At 33.5% G+C, this 25158-nt stretch overlaps 2 long non-coding RNA genes across 6 annotated transcripts in view; one reads left to right on the top strand and one right to left on the bottom strand.

Moving 5' to 3' along the window:
• LOC145664332 (uncharacterized) overlaps positions 1-7006 on the top strand; it is a 137268-nt gene extending 130262 nt beyond the window's left edge. For 2 of the 5 annotated variants that reach the window (XR_014127372.1, XR_014127373.1), the window contains one exon: positions 3652-7006. This is a non-coding gene — a long non-coding RNA (uncharacterized LOC145664332). The remainder of the gene's footprint in view (positions 1-3651) is intronic. The other 3 variants (XR_014127374.1, XR_014127371.1, XR_014127375.1) reach the window with 2 other exon arrangements.
• Positions 1-25158, bottom strand: part of LOC145664330 (uncharacterized) — a 1055818-nt gene that overhangs the window by 568643 nt on the left and 462017 nt on the right. The window contains exon 4 of the long non-coding RNA XR_014127356.1: positions 25063-25112. This is a non-coding gene — a long non-coding RNA (uncharacterized LOC145664330). The remainder of the gene's footprint in view (positions 1-25062; positions 25113-25158) is intronic.

Genomic DNA, 25158 nt, shown 5'->3' with positions numbered 1-25158 from the left:
AAGGCGCGTACGCTAACCGCTTAGCCACGAAGGAGCTCATATCGCTGTTGAGTCTAGTAGTCATGGAAAGTAATAACAAAAGTGGTAGAGCGCCCACTTTTGGTGTTAGAGTTTTCTAGTTCAATCCCGTACTAAATGAGTTTGTAATGAACAAGATCGTACTTGGATACTCTCGTTTCCTTGTGCATTTTCATTCCAATCATTGTTTCATAATCATTCACCATTCATTTTCCTTTGCCATAAAAGATTTATGTAATCATGCAATATTAAATTAGTAAGTTCATGTCATTTATGTAACAATTTATCCGATTCGAATGAAACATGGTCGGTATTTTATTATTTTTTTTTTCAAATGGGTCTACTACACCTGGGATTGAAATTAATTAAGAATGATGGGGTATATATATTGAACCATAATTGGGAAACTTCCGCAAATACTTGATGTAATAACATTAACAGGTATCAGTTATCATGTGCACACCACGTGAAAGAGTTTGGTTTCTACGGTGTGATATTTTCTCCCGTGAGATTTCTACCCCTTCCAATTTTAGTAGAGAGTTTAAAGTGGAGATGGAATTTATTCTTGAGACACTTAATTGATTATAGGAATCTACTTCTCCTTATCTATTACTCTACAGAGATCAATGTTAAGACTAGAAGTGGTTCATTTCTTTCTATTCTGGTTTCAATAGAGGGTTAAGAGAGAGGATAGTACCTATTCTCAGCACGATAAATTGATCTCCAAACTTCACTCTTAGTTCCCACTTTTATGTTTTTACCCTGTGCACTGTAGACCAACATTGAAACCGGAAGTTATAGTGGATTTCTATCACTTCCGGTGTTAGTAGAGTGTTAAGGATGGAGATAGCATATATTCTTAGGATTCTTACTCGATTGCAGGAAACAGTCTCTCCCTATCCCTTATTTGTATTCTACAGTGATCAATGCTAAAACCGGAAATGTTTGATTTCTATTGCTTCTGGTTTGACTATTAACAAACATGATTCCATACTTTTGACATTTTCATCCTAACCAAAATTAATGGTGATCCATACAATAATTCTTGATTTTTTTTTATCTCTTGGATGAACGGACATACGAACAGAGTGAATATTTAACCAAACTACTCAATAATTAATTATTACTTTCGTAAAAATTATTTCATTATAATGAAATGTGATGAATATTTATCTTGCGCTTTTCAAACTTACATCATTCCTCATGTTATTTGAGGGTGAGTTTATTCTCTTTTTAATTAAAAGAGCATCTATATATGTTTTAACCTATTTTTATTTATTTATTTTAAATTAGGAACTATCTCTCTTGGTTCGTGTTGAAATCATTCAAGCGCAAAGCAAATGGTGCCTTTTACAAATCCTTTAAAATATCGTGTTTATTGATAACTATTCTAAAAATTATTATTTATCATAAAACACGGCCAGTGTTACCATTCGAGATTTATGAATTATCCATTTTTCTTCTGTTGATATCCCTGAAGAATAAGGGGCAAAATTTCTCTAATAATAATAATAATAATAATAATAATAATAATAATAATAATAATAATAATAATAATAATAATAATAATAATAATAATAATAATAATAATAATCATAAGTTTCACAAATTAACCAATCTTCATGAAGTTAGTTACAAATTTGACCAAATTAAAAGTTACTTCTAATGTACCGGTACCATCAGTGATAACTCATCGGTGAAGTGGGTAAGTAACATACCTTGATCTTTATAATTGTACACGAAACGTACACTAGTATCAGAAATTTCATATCTCCGTTAGTATACGGAATTCACTTACGAAATTTTAATGATTGATAAGTAGGTTAAATAAGAGTGGACTGTGGTCATAATTCATAACAATGTTTGGACTAGCAATGGGCAAAAATGGTTTTTATAACGTACATCGGAATGGAAGACGGAAATTCGAAAACCGACATTTCGGTTTTCTCCAAAACCAGTTCGGTTTTTCACCGAAACCGGTTACGGTTTTCTCCAAAACCTGGTTCAGTTTTGCCGAAACCAGTTTCGGTTTTCTTCAACACGGGTTCGGTTTTCACGAAAACTGGTTCGGTGAAAACTTTTCGAAAACACATAAAACTATTTCTGTGGAAACGGAATTGGTTTCCGGAGAACAATGAAACACTATTCTGGTCAGAAATAAAACCAATTATGAAAAAAAAAAAAAAAACGGAACCGGTTTTGAAGAAAATCGATAACCAGTTTCGCTGAAAAACCGAACATTAGTACAATTTTGTTAATTCCTTCTGGTACAATGGACGCGATTTTCACTGTTACTTCTCGCTCGCAATGAGTAGGTTCCTTCTCTTACTTACACCTATTTATATTATTAGTGGAGTGATTTATATAACGAGTACCATCAACAAAATAGCATAAAATGATTTCACAAGTAATCAAATAATTAATTAGGCCAACGCTGCTATGTTGTTGATTTGATTTTTCGTGCCTAGAACAACTTTGAGAGACAAGTATTTATAGTTACTAATTCTGGTTCAATTGTAGTTTATAGTTAATGATTTTGTTGAATTCAGCCAACCAATATTCACTGCATGATCATCATTAAGTGGTTAAATTGTAAACTGGTTGTCAATTTGGTTGCTTTTCCGATGAAAATAGGCTGATTGAAAATTTACTGCGGCAAAGTAGACATCATTAACGTATTAACGTATAGCACCATTGAAAAATGGTGATCAGCACCAAAGATCAACCGTTATCTAACATTTATTTGGTTACTTTGGGTTTATACTATACAACAATATTGCAGTCTTTTATTTTAATGGAATTATTAATGCATGCGTTTTATATTATTTTTTTAAATGCCTTCTCTATTGTCATATGTCTTTATGTCAATCATAAATTTTCACAAAAAAGGGTATAACCTATGAATATTTGAGTACTACAGCATTGACTTCTATGTAATACGCTATCTGTGCCTTTGTACTCTTTACGAGAAAAAGGCATAGCATATTTTATATATCGCACAATCGTATATAGAGAATCCTTATTGAGTTCTAGATTATACATATTTTTCCGACTTCAAAATTCTAATTAGGGCCGAATTATTTTTTAACAGGTGCAGACTTTTGTGTTTCCATAATAATAGACCTACTAATACATGATAGTGTTCAGATAACCCATGCATTGTATCTTACAGTAAGCAATGTACGTACTTTTGTTACCCTCTATATTGTAGATCAGGAACGCACTCATGCGGGAGTTCGCCGGGTCCAAACCTTTCCTCCCAAAAAAATTTCCCCAGGAAACGTATGTACACATTATAATAAAACTATGCTTGTTTAGCAGGAAAATGATTGGTGTAGCCTAAAGATTTTATCTTACACTTCATTTGTACACTTTCTTTTCCTATAAAAACTATCTAGTTCTTTTCTTTAAGAATATACAAAAAAAGTACTAAGCAATAAAATTATCACGTTTTTGGATGCATAATGGCAGAGGTTCAGTATTACATAAACATAGTGTCTTGTATCGTTGTTTCCCCCCAAACTTTGGACCTCTCCAACAAAGATTTTTGGCTACGCCCTGTTGATGACCATATTTCTATTTCATAATTGTTATAACTGGTAGCTGGTGCATATTAATTTCGTTTAATTTCAGAAGGTGGAAGACGTAACCTCCTGCAATGTTGAAGAGTCGCGAAGCTGATGATTTTCATACTGACGTGCTGGATATTTAAATATAACTATAAGCATAACCAGCAACAGAGATGTTTAGTTAAAAATAATAGCTAGTTACTACTCTTCTAATACCATGGCTTAAATTGTTGCACTGGTCATATAATTAATTGCAGTAGTTACAATTATCAAACAATCACTTCTTATAGATTATTCAATTAGCTGCACATAACATCGCCACAATAACAGCGCTATTGATCATACCACAATCGCAATGCATCTTTTACTAGTCTGGACCTCAGTATGCTACAACATAATCTTTGTAATCTCAACAGGAAAATGTGGCTGAACAGATGATTCATGATGAACTGGGTGATATATAGTATATATGTTCACGCATAACTTAAACATGGGTGCACAGACTTTAATAATTTTGCTTCTGTTTGAAACAATATAATTTCTTGGTATTTTCATATAAATTTCATGAGGATCTAACAATAGTCTTTAACACTAGACCATAAGAATCCTCAACGGCTGACAAGGTTCATTCTACTATTGTGTGTATGATCACGTATAATTGGTACATAGGTGCACCAATTTTTGTTGATTTACATTATGTTTATAAAATATATTTTTGCTGTGATTTCGTATAAAAATTCTTTAGGGTATGTTGATAGTCTTCGAAACTGGATCATGGAAGTGCTCGGCAACTGGTAGTGTTAATATTGTATGTATGATCACATATAATTCCATAACGCTTAGACCGATATATACCAAAAATATTTAAATTGCCGAATATCAATGTAAGATCATTCACCATTCATTTTGTGAGTTGGTATTTATTTCCTTAGATTAAATTACAAAATTTGCTTTTTTTTTTTTACAAATTTACAGTAAATTTATAAGAAAATATGATATTTTATTCATAAAATTTGTAATTTTACACCATATTATATTAGTAATCTTATTTTATAGCTATAAATTGAATTACATAGATGTTTGACAAACAGATTGCTAGCGTTTTTTTTGTAAATTTACCTATGAAATTTTTTACAATGTATATGTTCATAGATGATTGGTAGGTCGATTCATTTTAAAGGAACTTACTAGGGAGATTCCATACCGGGACCAAGTACCTAGATAAAACCTATATATCATCTGAAAGCTCTTGCCATGAGAAGTACAAAACCGTTTTCAAATCACGGACAAACCCACAACCTGACGCTACAAGGGGCCAGTTTGTTGGTGTTTGTGTCCCTATGTATGACATATTCGAGATAATTAAAAATGAATGTTACGACGCATCACATGTAAGCGCCTGGGCCCATTATGTTCATTTTTTGGCTCGTTGCTAGAACGTGACTCGGGCAAGGATTTGATAATATCGCTTTGCACCCAGACGTACCCATTTGGTCAGTGTTGCAAACGAATTGTAAATACAATGTAGCAGATAGTTTCTCTACCGCTGGGTGTATATCCATGTAACGTGGCACAAAGATCATTCGTCCCGAGAGAAAATATATTGTGGACGTATTCCTCTCTCAAGGACCCTAGTTTGTTGGTGTTGTTAACCAATTGTGAAAACCAGAAGGCGTAAAACAAGTTCGTACGATGAGACGTTTATACACCAAGCTTGGCTGAAACACCACACGACACTATAACAAAAATACGTTGAGTGTGACAATCTCTCAACCATTCTAGGTTGTCAGTGTTGCCATCCAAGTGTAAACATCACAATGTTGCAAATGACATGCTTGCAATTGAACGAATATATAACAAATATGGCATAAACAGAGTTGGACAATGGGAAATCTAGCATGATTCACAGTCTAATTATGTCTGCCCATGCTGTAGATTACATGCAAAAATCTTGAATGTTCACATTGGTTGGCAACACTGCTAAACTAGTGTGCTTGGGAGACGGGGATATTCACACTACGTTTTCCATTGTCCAATGCTGCTTATGTCATATTTGTTATATATTCATTCAATGACACGCACGCATTTGCAAAATTGTGATGTTTGCACTTGGTTTGCGATACTGACAACCTATCGATTTGTTTGGTTGGGAGATGCCCATACTCAACGTCTTTTTGCTATAGTGTCGTGTGGTGTTCTGCCACGCTTGGTGTATAAACGTATCATCATACGAACCTGTTTTGCACCTTCTCATTTTAACACTTGGTTGGCAATACTGACAACCTAGAATGGTTGGGTGATTGTCAAACTTAACGTCTTTTTGCTATAGTGTCATGTGATGTTTCTGCCAAGCTTGGCGTGTAAACGTCTTATCGTACGGAACCTGTTTTACACCTCATTTTTACAATTGGCTGGCAACACTGACAAACTAGGGTCCTTGAGAGAGGAATACGTCCACAGTATATATTCTCTAGTGACGAATGATGTTTGTGCCACGTTACATGGATTTACATCAAGCGATAGAGAAACTATCTGCTACATTGTATTTACATTTCGTTTGCAACACTGACCAAATGGGTACGTCTGGATGCAAAGCGATATTATCAAATCCTTGCCCGAGTCACGTTCTAGCAACGAGCCAAAAACGAACATAATGGGCCCAGGCGCCTACATGTGATGCGTCGTAACATTCATTTTTAATTCTCTCGAATATGTCATCATATGGTCACAAACACCAACAAACTGGCCCCTTATAGTGTCAGGTTGTTGGTTTGCCAGTGATTTGAAAACGGTTTTGTACTTCTCAAGGCAAGAGCTTTCAGATAATATAAAGGTTTTATCCAGGTACTTGGTCCCGGTATGGAATCATCCCTAGTTAGTGTCCTATCTTTACTTTAGGTATCTAACTAAAGTACAGAGGTGCTAGAAAGGTGAAAAAATCAAGGAACCTATAAAACAGATAACTGACTTCAAAAATGTACTAATTTTGTTTTAAAGAAACAATATTAACCGACTTCAACAAAAGCATTAGGAAGCAGAAAATAACAATAATAAAATGCTTAAAAGCAGCAAATAATTCATTGTTACTATTTTTTTTTTTAAAAAAAAAAAAAGCTTGGAAATCAGTGCCAAGCCAAACAAATTAATGCCTAATATAAAACCAGTTTTTGAAAGATAATTTTATGACGTTAATTTATTTGCCTTGGTACGGTCTCAAATTTTTATAGTAATGTTACATAATGAAAATTTTATGTAAAATTTTATAATTTATGGTAATAAATTACTTGCTGCTTTTATATTTTTATTATTATTTTCTACTTATTAGTGCTTTTGTAGAAGTCAGTTACTATTGTTTTCTTTATTCTTAAAAAAAGTTTTATTTTCTTGTTTTCTTTAATAATGTTTATATCTATCTTGTTGTTTAATATGGTTGCATGTTGCTAAATTATTTTATCATTCTTACTATTTATGTTTATATTATCGTATTTTCTTATTAAAATATAATTTTTGAAAAATGTCATACAAATAATTCGATGTATGACAATATACATATTATCGATTTATTTATTTATTTATTTTTGTAACAAAGAGACGGTGTAATTCTTGCGAAACATAAGGAAGAAGAAATTATATTTTTCGGGACAGAAAAGCCGTTTTCGCAGCCTCCTTAATAAACGCTTGTTCTACTTTCACATTCACCATTCCTTGACAATTGCCACAAATTGTTATTCGATTTGTTGGCATATACGAAAAAGACAACATAGGCACCCTGTGCGGTATCTTGTTTCCTTAGCTCCCAGTGAATATATGTGGTCAGCGGCGTCGATTTCTGTATAAGTTTGAGGGAGAGGTTATTTAAGGTATATTCATTTTGTTGTCAGATAGATGTTTTAAAATTCGAGCAAAAATATCCAGATTGTGGAAGGTCCAAGCAAACTTTGGGGAGGGAACATCTCCGTTTCTCCTAGAGATCGGTGCCCATACATGTGGCAACATTGGATTACGTGTTGAATTCTACTCTTGCAAGAAGTGCCCTTTTTCGGTGGCTACTACCTTGTGTAGCGAACGACAACTAAAACCAAACACCTTCTTCTAACTTATTAACTGTATGGGGACAAATTATGATTTTTGGTTCATAAATACTAGTATCCGAAGGCAAATCCATCGCAATAGTGATTTTGGTATTTTTAATCCAGAAAGTGTGGGCTAATATTTCATTCTTCCCCCTCCAAACTAGATACTCATTTTCCTCCCTTCTGCACAAATTGTAAAACATACGGCACAAAATGAGCAATTAATATTGACATATATTTGAATCAATAATCCGACTTGGTGGGTGCTAACTTCACACCCCCTTGAGACCTTTGTTACTAATTTCTCTCTTCTCGGTGTATCACAAATTGTAAAACATGCGGCATAAGTCAGCATAAATTGAGAACTAAATATTGGCATAGATTTGCATCGAATCCGAGTTGGTGGGAGCTAGTGTGAAATCAGTGGCTCCATGATTGTTGTCGATTTCCTTTGTTGTCAGCAAAAAATAAGTACTAATTCGTGATAGTATTTACTATCTTTTATCGAGAGGTGGGTGGAGGAACTTCACGCACCTCTGTAAAAAAGCTTCATATCAAACTACTTTATAGCATAAAAAGCAATTGTAAAACTATAAAATTGCTTTGTAAATGTATGCGGCTAGTGGCAACCGCAAAGCTCACTTCAATCTCTACAAGAAATCAAAATACTGCACATGATTTTACCTAATAGAGAGCACTGTAGATTTCATAGAGATTCTTCAAAGCCTTGAAGCTAAACCAAAAAAAAAAAATATGAGACTATTGTTCCACGTTTTCTTAATTTTATTTTCTAAGCTGAATCATGGATGAAAGAAGACTACAATTTTTACTGAGATGTTTATTTGTGAATGATGGTTAAAATTACTACAGACAATTTTGAAAGAGTTTGCCTAAAGAGAGATCACGATAACCAATATGATTATTCAACGTGGATAGAAAGCGAGCACATTCGTAAAAGAATCACCTAGGACAGTTATGTGCAACAGCCGACTCCGGCCTACTGAATCTTTTTCTTCAGCCGGCCTGATAGGTTATCGAAAATGCATTTCTTACGAAACTCGTTAAATTGAATTGAAATTTTTACCAACTCACCACCGCGCAGTGAAAAATTTATTCAGACTGGTTCAGAACATAATACACTAAATTAAGGTCAAAATTTGGGCGAGCCCGGAAAAAATTCATAAAAGTAAGAAACTTTGCAGAAAGTTTCCTTATGATGTCCTAATCAATATACCAAAAGTTCCCGAAAATTCATGGTTTGCTCTGGCCGCCATCTTGGAACATGGCGGATTTTCTTAATATTTACAAAATACCCCATAACTTCCTTGCTAATTGACGTATTGTCATTAAACTTCCACTAAATTAAAGAGAAGTAAATAAGAAATCTGAAAATAAGTTAATTAGTAACCAGTTTTTCTGGTTTAAACAGTTGAATGGTTGATTATTTCTTCGTTTTTCGCATTGATACGTCGTCAAAAAATGATGGAAGTTTCGGTGCTAATTTAAATTTGAAGCAATGTTTGAGCTCACTTTTAGTTTTAAAGGCGCACACGATTCGATTAAAGAATTGTTGCTGATGAATGACTACAGCAGTATTATTAATTTTTATTCCTGAGTTAACTGCAGCTAGAGGTATTACTCTGTCTTCTCTCCGTAAGGAAGCAGTAAATACATCCTTACCTTCAAATGGTTCCATTGATACTCTTCCCTTTGTAAGTGCCTCATCACAAGTTACATCAGATCCTCCGACAAGTCCGCTTGACAGATAAATAAGGACTCTTGATTTATGCTTAAAGGGATTGTGTTGTGTTAGCCACTGTATTAAAATACCTGTATCAGACGCATCCTTGCTCTTTTGGCTCTCTCTAAGTTCTACACGATCTGTTGACAAAGGAATAATTCCAGCTAAACTCTCAACAGCACGAGCAACTTCGATACATGTTGGTGCACCCAGAATCCACTTCATTAAAGTATTCTCAGTAATACCACTTCCACGTGTAAAATATCCTTCTATGGTGAACTTTCGGTAATTTTCAGGAGATAGGAGAGATTCCAATTCAAGCATTTCCTTTGCGAACAAATGTGCTGATTTTGCATATAAGATGTTTCCTGCCACATAGAAGTATGATATCATTTTCATAATTGTTGCTACATGATGAGGTCAGTTTCCTGTTCTTTCTGCTCGAATGAACTGATGTATCAAAGTTACTTGTTCAAAATATGGCAACTAAAGAGTGGCCGTTCGACGCTTGGCTCTCATTCGCTCGCATACAAGTTCAAAATTTCGAACAAACTGATTCAAAAAATTCTGTAGAAACTGCTTCATCAGGTGTCCCTTTGCATGCAGTCATTAAAATAACCTCGCAAGTTCTAAGACACCTTCTTTAAGATCTTCACTCTCATTAATGAGAACAGACAGGAGTGCTGTTGCCGTTAAAGTATGGGCACGTACAGCTCGAGAGAAAGCATGTCCAGATATCATATGGACAACTGCATTTTTCGCATATATGGTCTTCGTCAAACTTTCCAATCTACTGCCCTTCATTACATATCCTATAGCTTCCAGAAAAGACATGAGGAGATGAAACCCTCCTAGTCCTAGTAAGACAGACGACTCTTGCACTCTGCTGCTGGTACTATTTCAGACGATTTCATATAGAGTGGTTGGTGAAATGTAACGATACAAATTTGTTTTCTTTGAATGCATTAAAGCTGAACACAAATGTTTTCTTCGACCATCTTGGAGCTTCTTACTACAATTTTATAAAACTAAGGTTAACACAGAAGGTATTTTTCACTGTATCGCACTTTAAATCAAATGAAATGTTATTTCTTAAATGAACCTCCATCCACATACACATATTGAATGACTACAGACTTCGTTCACTTTGTTTTTGCAGTGAAACAAGCATATCACAAACTCTTATTGAAACAGTGGTATTTTATTCACTTTCCAGCCTGTAAAAAGAAGAATAAACATAATAAACAATTTTCTCACAACTGTCTAAGACGATATATTACATGACAATAGAACCACATCTTAATATGTAGATTCAATATAAATCAAAAATAACAAACAATATGCTGGAAATTTCCGAGGTAATTTAAGGAACGCATTGTAGCTCACGGTGATCATTTTATAATATAAATTTAATACATATTTCGATCTACTATATATACATGTCTTTTAGTGTGGCGAACTATAATTTTAGGTAATATAAGAAGTATTAAAAATTATATTTAAACTTCTCTGAGTATTTCTGATGGGATTAGTGAAACTTTCATTGATAAATTTTAATTATGAGAGCATTATTACAAATTTTAAGAACTCAAGTTTATGCATGTAGTTATGCAAACCCATAAAGCAATGTTCATTTATGTTTAGAAAACGAATTATATCTTCTTTACGGTTTGTCATAATGCAACCTCAATTGCGCCAAACGAAAGAACAATTTTGCATCTACATTTTATTTTATGTACTAAAAGGATATTTTGCATCCTTTTAGAGCTATTTCTCAAAATAAGTTTCTGCACCTTTCAAAATCTTTATTATTTAATTATTTTTCATTCACTAAAACAGAATATACGAATAAGGCTATTATTTTCAGATTTTTTATTTACTTCTCTTCAATTTAGTGGAAGTTTCATGACAATACGTCAGTTAGCAAGGAAGTTATGGCGTATTTTGTAAATATTACGAAAATCTGCCATTTTCCAAGATGGCGGCCAGAGCACAGCATGAATTTTCGGGACCTTTTGGTATATTGATTAGGACATCATAAGGAAACTTTCTGCAAAGTTTCTTGCTTGTATGAGTTTTTTTTCCGAGTTCAGACCTTCATTTACTCTACTAACATGGAACATCAAGTCTCCCACAGAAATGATAATAGATTTTTTTCTGCTTTTCGTCAGTAAATATTATTATTACCGTTATAACAGTTTTTGTGTTCCTTTGATGTTAATATATGATGAACAAATTTCTACATTGAATATGACTACTTAATTCTTGTAAAAATGTTGCACATTGTCTCGTACGGCCGTCCACGACAGTAAATCCTCTGTGCTCCAGCTTGTTCATGCCTGATCTAGGATATTAATTTCCACTATTGGAGCATTTCTACACAATGCTGGAAACTAGTATTTTATGTTTACAAATGTAATGTTACTAGTGTCAAACTATATCAAGAACGATTGGGTAACATATTAATTTCCAACGGTGGGGTATTTCTGCACGATGTAGGAAATCGGTATTTTATGTTTACAAGTATAAAGTTACTAGTGTGAAACCATTGTACGTATTCTAACCTATGTGATTTTATTTGCGATATCAAGTGATTTTTTTTATTATCCTTGTTTATGCGCATATTTTTCGTCGCTGATGCAATTGCTTTCTATGGACGTATTAAAAAGCCAGCTCCTTGCTTCGCTCCTCCCCTGACTTGCTTAAATGGTATTTTCGCTTTTAGTAGCAACCTAGCACAAGTTGGTTTGTGTTTTTTGAACAGTCGTTCCTATGGCGTACGTCAAGATGCGTATTTATACTTGTAAGGGGAGACACATCAGTTTGCATGTATATTATTAGTTTGTACGCATTTATTTGGGTGTGTATCGGGATAATAACAGTCCAAAACGTCTTAGGGGATCATTTGAAGCAAGAAAAGTAATATTTTGTTTTTCATTTAACCGACTGTTCTGCAGCGGCATCCAATTTTTAATGACCATGAACGCCGAAGCTTGAAAGAATGCAAGCAATTCTTAGGAGTATGTTATAATCACGATTTACAATCATACATATGGCCACACCAATCATTACATCCTTCACTTTGTCGAAGTACCATTATAATGCTAGTTGTCCATCATTTACACTAAGATAATTCCTCGTATATTACACAAAACACAGTGATTTAGCTGAAAAAAAATACTGGAACAGCTATAATGCATACGTCTCAGGAGCTAATTTGTTACTGAACTAGAGAAGATCTACGAGAAATATTTTCCGGGACGGCGTTCCTGTCTGTTCTGTCTAACTAAACCACTTCCTTTATTTCATAAGGAAACCCACATATTTGTAATTAGACCAGTCATTTCGAAAAGGCCATATATCCACCAAATTAAATTGTTGAGAAGAAAGAAAAAGCTTTGGATTGGAAACTCGGCGTGTACAATGGCATTGATAATATTTAAGCAATAGTGTAGGATATGTAACATACTGTGACCAGACAATTGGTCTTTTCACAGGTAATGCGCGTTTCTTCTGTTACATCTCGACTTTGCACTAAAATGAAAATGTGGTCGGGATAGACATATGGCCTTTTTGCAACGACTGATTCAATTAATGTCCAGCGGTTAGAGTGCCCGGGACAAGAAGATGGATTTCCCTATTAACCTTGGCATACCGTGCATGTTAAATACTGAATTCAGATTTCCCTTAGATAAGAATGAAATACACAAAGTAAACAAAAGGAAATTTGAACTTAACCAATTTCCTCCGAGCACCTGTTAAATTTCTGTTTTTCTTTTCTTTTGTGTTATGTAAAAATATTTTTGTACTGTTATCCTGTATTTCATAATTTCGCTATACTTTCTCTGTCCAATTTTGTATATATTTACCTACTTCTGTACATTTGGAATCCCCAATGTGCTGTTGTAATTTGTTATTGTGTATGTTGTAATTATTCTTTTTTTTTATATAAATAAAACAACCTATTTGGGATTCTCCATACTTATTGGTGGTGTTGACTTACTTAACTTTCAAAGAAACCACCATATGGTATAATACCATCAGTGGCGTATTTACGATTTTGTTTCGGGGAGGGGCTTTGCCTGAAAATGTGAAAGTTCTGGAAGATATTTCATATACTTTACTATAGTACGTAAGATTTCAGGGGGGGCTTAAGCCCGGAATCCCCTCCGTAAATACGCCACTGAATACCATATTTGATAGTTACATTCTATGAGCTTTCTACACAACTTTTACGATAAATTTTAACCAAAGCAATAACATACACGTAAAAGAACTTCAACAAAGGTCACCTATATATATTTATCATTTTATGTAGTTATAAAATCATTATTACGTAGTCTACCATACTTAAATAATTTCCTATAAATTGGTAGACATCATATCACGAATTACGGACTACATAAAATGTTTTTCCTTTAATTTGAAATGAATTCATTTAAAACGAAATTAAAATTAAATATGTTTAATTTAAAATGAAACATGTTTAATGCAAAATGAAATACGTTTAATTTAAAATGAAATATGTTTTTCTTTAATTTATCGTCCCACGATTGTGCCCCTTAGGCTAAAAAAGGCGTATGTTTCATGAAAGTAAAAGATAACAAAAAATTATGGATTGATAATGTGGGAGGAAACGAGACAAACTCGAAAAATTTTACGGATATCACGTTGTCCGTCAGAAACTCATTTGGTCTGGGATCAAACGAGGAACTCTTCGCACTAGAGGTAAAACGCTTTACCAAGGACGTCCATGTTGTGATTTCCAAGGGGGGCAAGTATAAGCGACGTTTCAAATATAGTTTCAAATTTTGCTGTAACTAATGTAAAAATTCTATTGGGTTTTCAATATTCCAAAGTACACTTTCCTCTTAGGGGGGCAAGCGCCCCACCTTGCCCCCCCTGATGGGCGCCCTTGTCCTTTACCACTTTTTTTAAAAAAAATACATTTCAACCTGGACGCTTGTCTCCATTGCCAACTTTTTTTTAAAATATTCTACTTTATTCAACACGACATGGACATGAACACAGAAATATGGAGGACATTTACAAACCCACCCATGCTCTTTAGAGGTACTCCAACCCTCAATGTGTTTTGGCTCACTATCATCGGCCTAATGTCTCAGTCCCCCTGACTACATACACCACAACGGCTTACTTAGTCACCAGGCCCGTATCCAGGGGGGCTGTCCCCCCTAAATTTTTGCGGGCCTCCCTAAAATGTTCACGGTAGGCTTTCAAATGAACTATAATATGGTGATGAACTATAATATTTTTGGATCGCACCCCCCTAACTTCAGTCGGGTCCCCCTACATTTTTGGGCTGGCTACCGGCCTGTTAGTCACCGAGCTCCTTTATACATATTCGACTATTACTCATTCTGTATACATCATTTTCAATCAATTATCTTTTTGCTTTTACCTTTCTTCCTTTCATTTTTATCATATCTTCAAAGAAAAGTTACTTTTAACGCAAGAATTATCAAAGGAGTAATTGTGATCTCTCAGGAATATTCAACATTGTTTAACCTGAACATAAAATGTGCTCAGCAGGTGGCGCTACTTTTCTTTCTTTGAATCATAGTGTTCATACCATAAAAATTATTTTTCAAATTTTGTTCTTTTCTTAGGAATAAAGAAAAAGAGATTTACCAAGAACTATCACATGAGATGTTTTGATACTGCTTACGTTTATTATCTGTTTATTCAGTTTATGAATAGTAAGCAAGAAAAATGTATTAAGTATCAGGCCCGTAGCCAGCCCAAAAATTTAAGGGGGGCAGTAGAAGTTAGGGCGGCCCGACCCAATCATATTATATTTCATCAGCATATTATAGTTCATTTGCAAGCCTATCGTCAAACTTTTAGGGGGGCCGGCCCACTAGCCCCCGTGGACACGGGCCTGTTAGGTATTAGATAGTTGTTGACTTAAAGAAGTTTTGTATATATAAAGATTGACAGGGGCACTCCAGACTGCATGTAACATGCGGAGTCGGATTTAGGTTTGGTGTGGCCCTAAGCTACTAAAGGCAATGGCTCCCTTTAAGTATCAAATTGAACGTAGATACCCTATATACAGAAATGAAGAAACTAATATTTTAGAAAGCAGATGAGCATAAACGGCCCCATTACTTACATCATAGAAGTCTACACAACACGAAGCACTGTTGCTACATGTAGATTATATTTATTATTTTTCTTATATTTTGAAAATGTACATCCAGTTGTTTCCTTTAATTTGAGGGGCCCTCAAGAGAGTGGGGTTTTAAGCTATAGCTTGTTTAGCTTATACGTAAATCCGGCATTGATAACCTGTACGTCTCTGCATCCTGCTAGAGAACTAAAATAAGTAAATAAGCATCAAGTATGTTTGGTACTACTTTAAGCAACATAATTCCACCTTCATTTCCTTCCCGTAATAAAGAATTGTATACTAATATACTCGAATGTATGGACGACATAACACTTACAGTACACCAATTGAAAAAAGAATGTAGAACACTGATATTGAGTATTCTTTATACTGACATCCAGATTACGAGTGATAGCCAAAAGAAGAAATTTGTAACAGTTTTGTTTTACAATAAACATACTTGTAGAGCAGATGGCCCATAAATACTGTTAACGCTGCTGTTTTTTTTTTTTTTTTTTTTTTTAACAAGAAATTTTACCAACATCATTACCAGTTTGCACCGGAAAAATTAAGTGTCAGTTTATAAAGCATAATACAAGGTAAACTATGGATGTTTAGATTTAAATTCTTCTGTAAATCACACATAAAAGTGGTTCGAAGTATATCGTATGCTCTACCTCTCCTGAATATTATTATGAGGGCTTCTGGTTTTTGTGTACAACATTACAAGTGCGAGTCTATTGTACTATTTTGATATTGAAATAGTAATTTCAGGAAGAAAAAGTGGATTGGATTTGTCAGATGATTGCATTGTAATATTCAGACCTCATTGTACTTTAGACCTGTATATGCGCTTCGATACAGATTGGCTACATTCAAAATTTACATTATAGGAATGTCCTTGAAATTTGTACCAAATACTTTGCTTATATACTAAATCGGAAACTATAAGTACATATTATTAACATAATACATGATCCTTAGGTTTCCTAAAAATAAAAGTGCATTCTAGTGTTCAATCGTAGACTCTAGAAACAGAAGGGTCAAAACGACCCCTTTGGCATTTCTTGTATAATTTGTTTTCCGATAGTTCTGGTGTTCCACAGACCATGTAAATTACACTAAAATGTACAGTATCAAAAGAATTTATCAAGAAAAAAGAACAGAATAGGCCAGAATGACCAGATGTCAAGAAAATCCTGAGTCTTTTTTTTTCTTTAACTCTACATTCAGGAGTTCTGGAGAAAAGGTATTCTAAGATATTCTAAGATTTTCTTTTACTCACAAAACATTGTTGGCAGTAGCCTATCAACTTATTTAAAATAGCACTATGAACTGTGTGGACATTTATCACGACACTACAAAAACCTTAAGTTCAGTTGGCTCTTAACATTATCACTTTATGCTTCTCCTACTACAGGTTCTTCTTACCATTATGTTTAAGTAATTCGTAATACTCTTACTAGGGATCGGGTGGGTCAATGGTAGAACGCTCGTCTCTGGTGCATGGGGTCCGTGGTTTGAACCCAGGTCGCGTGAAGTGGCCTTTGTGGTGAACAAACACCGTGTGTGTTGGTTTTCTCGGGGTTCTTCCATTTCCTCCCACTTTCTTCATTCCACCACTTCATTCATTTCTCGTCATCACCGTCTCCTTTAACCTAGCCGGCATAACCGTGGGACGTAAAACTGAAAGATTTCATTTCATTTCAATAATCTGTTTACATCAATCTTTGTACTAAACTTTGCTAAAGACAATAAAGGAAATCATGCGAAACTTAACATGTATGGAATATGAAAAAAAATAATTTGTCACCCTTAAAATGATCAATACCCGTTAATTTGTTAACGGATTGAGTCCATTAACGAATTTGTCCTAGATAATTGCTCTAGCTATTTATTGGAAAAAACAAAATTGAAAAATTCACTTACGTGTATCAGATATAGGTAACGATCATTAAAGTCAAAGCTACCCGTTAATCTGTTAACATTAACGACCTCATCCGAAAGAAATCACCCTAGCTATTCAATACAAAAATCCTGAACTCAAAAATTCGATAAATTTAAGGAATATGCATAGCTACCGTTAAAGTGACCGTTACTCGTTAACATGTGAATGGATTGACTCCATTAACGATGCGGAGTAACGGTCGGACGGACGGGCAGACGAACTAACAGTACAATCTTGTAAGATCCACATTCCATTTGTTTCTACTTAATTCAAATTTTATTTCGATGGAGGACAGCAATCATATTGAGAATTAAGAAAGGAATGTCCCGGAATTTCGTTTGCTGAATTTGGTCACCTTAGGCCTAAGTATCTACGGAAAATATAGGGGAAAATAATGAAAGAAGTGCAATATCGAAGAAACATCAAAACTATATACGTAGCAAATTTTAATCTTAAAAATCGCAGTTCGTGCAAAGTATTAAAAAAAATACACAATAAAGAACTATTTTGATATTGTTAACCGACTCCAAAAATAGTACTAAAAACGAGAAAATGCTCTTTAAAAAGTGCTAAACAAAACAGAAAATGCTCTAAAAAGAATGCTGTACAGAAATAATAATAATAATAATAAAATGTGCTAAGAGCGGAAAATAATTTCCCTCTCATAAACAGATAAGTACTTATTTAATTTAACAATCTATTACGTGTATAAAGCAGTGTCTTTACAAACTTAGTTATACCAGTCTGTCTATAAAATATTGAAGAGAGTGACAAACTTAAGAAATTAATGTCTAAATATAAAATACCATTTAGTTGATGAAAAATTAATTTATATGTTATATAAAGGTGTTAAATTTATATTTTCTATTAAAATCATGTGATAAAAGGAAAAAATAAAATTATATTTTCCATGATAATTTAGTGAGGAATTATTTTTTTCCTTTTTCGTTACCACAGTAGTTTAGGTAGGTACCTAAACTAAAAGTAAGACAACTATTTCCTATAAAATGGGTCGGTCTACGAAATATGTATAAATATTCTTGTTTTCAAATCGGCCTACACGTTACAGAATTATATGTAAACATACAGACAATTAGGGTATTAACACTGTCAGTTATTGAAGAGTTTCATGTCCTAGCTTCAAAGACCACTATCGGATTCTGATAAAAATTTACACGAATCCACCGAGTAAGTATACTTTTTCAAACAAACAAACAAAAATTAAATATATAGACCTGTACCTATGTCGTAATTATGTACATAAACGGATCGAAATCAGAACTACCTTTTTGAATAGGTTTAAAAAAATCCTACCGAAAGATAGCGTAACCGTCTACGGAAAATGTGAAAAAACGTAAAACAAATATAAATATTTTATGCTACATTGTAACATAAGTATAGAAATATTTACTTATGAAATACAAATAAATATTCTTAGGAAAGTTTTCCAAAGAATAAATTTTAGTCCCACTCCAATTACCTTTTCATTATTTTGTTTATTAAAATAAGTTACACATTACAATATATTGCAATATAGCAAATGAAATAATAATTTTTGAATAATGATTAAAACCACTTTTCCAAACATCGTTTATGAAGAACTTACCATACTAGTATATATATATATTTCTGATTTTCTTTCAAACACTTAATTCCTGCTACAGTGTACTGTTCTTAATATTTTTCTGTATAGTTTCTAAAAGAAGAAAACAGCGGTTTTTATTTATTTATTTATTTATTGAACAAATTCCCAGATACAGCATAACTTTGCCATTTTACACAGGGACATGCTAACAAAAGAAAGAAAAAAAACAAGACAACAATAACAACAACATAGAAAAAAGAGTGTAAAAGTAAAACTATTCCTCAAAACTCGTTTAATTGCTCTTTCAAACACTGGGTAGCTCGAAAAAATGTCCACATCAGTTGTTACTTGATTATAGCAGTTTGGTATTCTATAAAAAAGAGACCTCTGTATAACAGCCAACCTAGGACGGGCAAGATGGAATAGTTGGGTATTCCGGGTGATGCGGGAAGGGACACGTAAGAATAGTTCCTGAAGTAATATTTCCGATCTTAAGCTTCCATTAACTATTATAGATACTTTAGATACTTATCAAATGTATCATCCAAAAGGACTTAACCCTTTCAGTAAACTTTTTTTTCTGGATTCTATTGAGATCTTGTATGAACTGTGCTAATTTATAGATCGTTAGTGATATACCTATACATAATTACAGTTGTTTTTGAGAAAATCTGATTAATAATTTCAAGAGTGATCAAGTACGGGAAACGACTTATGAACAAGACATACTCGCCACAAATTTACTTTTCTTTACTTTTTTGAAAAAAGAATAATCCCTTAAAATTATTAATGATTTTTAAACGAATTTTAAACATTACCACCTGAGATTTATGTGATAAAATCTTCCAAAAGTATTCACCTTTCACCAGTAAACTACATCTTCTGGATTTGCGAATAGAATATACTCTACGATTGGTAATGAAGTATTTAATTATGAAATATGAATAAAATACCTGAGTCGGTTTTGAGAATATTATTTGATTAAAACTCACACTCGCCTCTAAATTACTTCTTGAAGACTTTTCAAGAAAAATTTCTCATATGATAATGCAAGGTTAATAGTGCAATAATCTATTTGTTTGTGAAATATTATAACGATACGTGTATTTTTCTATTTGTATTGCAACATCTTTGGGCAGAATGTACTTCAAATTGATGCACAAGCTATCTAAGAAAAGGAAGAAAAAATATATAGAAAGAAAAGGATATATAAATGTAATTGTTTTGCTGTTGATATACGTTGCTGTTTTATGTTAAAATAGAGATTCGTTGTCATAGCAACGAAATATAAATAACATATAATTCCAGAACCATCTTGTTTAAATTACATGCACAACTTTTAAGGTGTATAAATGTTTAAATTATTAAACGATATAATAAAAGGTAATATCTAGATGCAGTGTACGAAATGGTTTTAGATGAATTAGTAGCCTAGCAATTGCTATATAAATTTATGTGAACTGTGGGATTTCGTCTTTATATAATTTGGTGATCCTCGCTGCAGGATTACTGTTATAATAAATCAATCGAATGTTTCGTTTTCCGATCCACTCTTTATATTATTCTTATTTTGGGAAAAAAATCGAAAAACTCTACTCGGCAATTACATAGAAATTTTGTTTAAAATTTGATGTGGATAAATTAAATGGCGCGTCTTCTAGTCTTCTTAAGTACCGATTAACGAATGAACGAAGAGATGGACAGATATCCTTTTTCTTTTACTGCATGTAAGACTCACAAAAAGTTGACGTAAACACGTAAAAGTTGACGTTTTGAATTGGAGTTTTCTAAGGACTATTTCTATCGAAGTTCGATAGTAAAAAGGGGACCTGTTAACAAACAGTGGTAAAAGTCTGCAATATACACTTTTTTTAACAGTATCAGTGACTGTGGCGTCTGGAGAAAGGAGTTTTTTTCCAGGTTGAAAGTGATTAAATCTTACTTGAAATAATCGATCCAGCACGAAGACTTGAACTGTTTGACAATTTAGCCAATTGAGTCTGAAATTAACACGAGTTTGAACTTAGACGAAGTTCTAAACAACGTCACAGAGGGGGAGAAAATCAAGAAAAATAACTTTAATTAAAGAGAATAATGACTGATTTATAGTTTATGAATGTTAAGTATTTTTTGAGGTTCAAAAAATGTAATTTATTTTCAACAGTGCACTTAAATTTTCATTTCTTGCTGAAGAAAAACAACCGCCTTTTTTTTCAATAAATCTTCCAGACACTAAAAAAAGTGATATTGTGACTAATTTTCAGAGTCGATATACAAATATTCTTAGTTAATTGTACGCTTACACGTATGAATTTCATATCAAAACTTTGTATTGCTTCACTTTCGGTAATATCATTACAAATCTTTGTTATTCATTGTTTGTTAACAGTTATTTTTTGTTATTATTACATATGCTGAAGTACATTCTGAGATAAGTTTACAACATTATTGTCTGTTGACATATTGTAGATCTTGCGCGTAAAGAAACACCAGATTTATTAGCAACAAATGCCTTAATTCGACGCCTGAAAATAATTTTTTTTTTTTTAGGAAAAAAGTAACAAATAAAAGTTATAAATCATTAAAAAAAATAATGTATTGAAATGTAAGTTTTAAAATCAAACCTCCAAATTCATATAGAACATCTTCCAATTGAAATTATAAGGAAAATATATTCAAAGTTCTAAACTTCTTGGATAATTGCTGTATTTTACAAAGGAAAAAGCGCAGAACAAATAAGTAAAGTAAAAGTACAAGCAAAACAGTTTATATAATGAATTCAAATCTCGATACTAAATCATTCTTTCGGTCATCCCTGTTATTTTGTGATAATATAATTCGTGATGTGTGTCCACGTGACAAGTTGTTTACATAGAGGACTAATCTAATAAATGAAGACTTTTGGGCAAAAACCTGTCAAGTCCAAAAAGTGAAAGTGTAAAGGAGATAACTTCAAAAGGGTTTCTAGTCATCCGATTTCCTTCAAACTTGGCACTTATATACTAGACCGAAAATAAATCGACACGTATTTTTTTGTTTCAAATAGGTTAAGGGGGTTAAATGGACCCTTTTCAAAAATGACTCCCCTTGTTTAAAAGTGAATACTTTAAAAGGGACACTTTAAGGAAACAAAACTCTGCCTATGCAAAGATGACTTCAAAGTACGAAATAGTGTTTTGTCGTTTTTGCGAGAAAAGGGTTGAAAGGGCAATGGTCCCCTTCGAAATGATAAAGAACTCCGAACAATCCTTACGGAAATTGGATTTCGGTGCAATTACTTGAAACCGTTATATGTTGTAGATATGGTGTTCCTGAGAAAAAGTCTTAATGGGCATAACCACCAATCACTGACACTGACCGTTTGGCCACTACAGGGTCACTTTTTTTGTAAACAGAAGGTAACGGTATTTTAGATTTCGGTGGAATTGCTTGAAACCGTGATATGTTGTAGTTATTGTGACTATGAGGAAAAGTGTCGATGGGCACAACTACCACTCACTGACCATTTGGCCACTACGAGGCTACTTTTATCAAAGTAACCGAAGATAATGATGTTCTGGATTTCGGTGAAAATGACTGAAACTGTGATATGTCGTAGAAATTGCGATAATGAGAAAAGGTCTTAATGGGCACACTGACTAATCACTGACCATTTGGCCACTACGAGGCCACTTTTTTGAAACCAACAGAATACAACGATGTACTGGATTTCGGTAAGATAGAGTAAAATTAAGAGATCTTCTCATTATGAGAAAAAATCTTAATGGACACAACCATCGAATTATGATCGTTTGGCCACTACAGGTCCAGAGTTTTTAAAACAGCCGGGTATAACCATATTTTTGATTTCGGTGTAAATGAATGAAACTGTGATATGTTGTAGATGTCGTGATTCTGAGAAAAATTGTCTAGGGCTTTCCAGGATTTTCCTTTGTCCCGCAAGATGAACATCTGAATGTTGTCTATGCTTAAATGATGTTGGACATACTCTCAAAATCCCTTTTCCGGGTTGTGGAATAGAACTTTTCAGGGTTTCATAGAATTATACCAAAATTCCAGAGTATACTTACCTTCTACTGTTTTAAAAAATGTGGCCCCGTAGTTGCCAATTGGTCACTGGATTGGTGGTTGTGCCCAATGAGTCTTTTTCTCAGGACCACAATATCTACAACATATCATAGCTTCAAGCAATTACACCAAAATCCAGAATGCCGTTACCTCCTGCTCGTTTATAAAAAGTGGCCCATAGTGGTCAAACGGTCAGTGATGGGTAGTTGTGCCTCTTGAGACATTTTCTCAGGATCACAATATCTACAACATATCACGGTTTCAAGCAATTCCACCGAAATTGAGAATACCTTCATCTTCAGCTCTTTACATTAATAGTCCTGTAGTGGCCAAACGGTCAGTGATTAGTGGTTGTGTTTATTGAGATATTGCCTCAGATCAGAACATCTACAGCATATCACAGTTTTAGTCATTTTTATTGAAATCCAGAATATCTGCTATCTTCGATTGCTTTAAGAAAAAGTGGCCCTGTAGTGGCCAAATGATCAGTGATTGGTGGTTATGCCCATTAAGACTTTTTCTCAGGATCACAGTATCTATAATATCACGGTTTCAGTTATTTTTACCGAAATCCACAATGTCGTTATTTTCGAGTGTTTTCAAAAAAGTGGTCCTGTAGTAGCCAAACGGTCAGTGATTTGTGGTTGTGCCCATTGAGCCTTTTTTCTCAGGAACACCATATCTACAACATATAACGGTTTCAAGCAATTCCACCGAAATCAATTTCCGTAAGGATTGTTCAGAGTCCTTTGTCACTTTGAAGGGGGCCATTAGCCCTGCAACCCTTTTCTCGCAAAAATGAGAAAACACGTGTTTCCTACTTTGAAGTCATCTTTGTATCGGCAGTGTTTCGTTTCTTTAAAATGACCCTTTTAATCAAGGAGATTCTTTTTGAAAAGGGACCCTTTGACCCCCTTAACCTATTTTTCGAAAGAAACAAAAAAAAATATGTGTTGATTTATTTTCGGTCTAACTGCCAAATTTGAAGGAAATCGGATGACGAGAAACTCCTTTTGAAGTTATCTCCTTTACACTTTTAGTTTTTGGACTTGGGTTTTTGCCCAAAAGTCTTCAAATTCACTCCGGACTCTGATATATCGAAGTCCTTCGATTTTACAGTTATGTTTTAATTCTATCTTATTCGCGTCAAAATTACAAGTGAAAATACTGAATTACCTGTATGTATGCTGTTAAATGTTTATCCATAGAACATCAACATCCTAGCTCCTAGTTATTGCTCGCAGGTAGATAGTAGAAAGTTATAGAATGTTGGGATCGTGGCTAGATTTACTTATCATCTAGCAATGAAATACCTATTAATTATATTTGAGTTTATGGAAATGGACACTAATATATGCTCTTTCATTGAAATCAGGACTGAAATTAGATGTCCACATTTGTTCATGCTACGGTTGAGGTATGATTATATTCAATCGATGAACATAATAAAGACTAATTAAGACTTATAATGAAATATAAAGAAAAAATACGAATAAATGATTAATTTTAGTAGAAAATAAGTAGAAAGTTTATTTATGTCGAATTTCAAATAATACTACGAGAATGAACTAAAAATAAAATGACATATTAAGTTATAAAATAAAGATATAATTCTTACTCTGGCCAAGAGAAGGCGTCACCTTCTAAGGCCCGCCCATCTTTGGATGGGAATGAAATGCGTTTGATGATGATGAAGTTATAATAAGACTACGTTAATAACAAAGGAATAGTCAACCATATACCTATAGAAATACCCAACATCAATAGTTGATCATAATATCCAAGTACTAGTATTTATTCTGATAGTTCAATTATAGCAAATCCAAATGTAGTTAAAAATACAATAACACCTAGACATCAATACACTACTATCTACCAATTAATACTAACAACCAAAACTAATAGTAATAACAACAAAATAACTTGCCTGAGGATCTGAAGATGTCATCAACTCTGGATTCTTAAAGTAGAAGACGCCTAAAGGAGAAAATAAAATAAAAAGGAAATGTTATTTGCTTATGTG

Source organism: Thermobia domestica, chromosome 11 (assembly GCF_964235325.1).
Source record: "Thermobia domestica chromosome 11, izTheDome1.hap1.1, whole genome shotgun sequence".
NCBI classification, from domain to species: domain Eukaryota; kingdom Metazoa; phylum Arthropoda; class Insecta; order Zygentoma; family Lepismatidae; genus Thermobia; species Thermobia domestica.
Note: the sequence above shows the minus strand (reverse complement) of the source record. Positions and strands in the feature narration are given on the sequence as shown.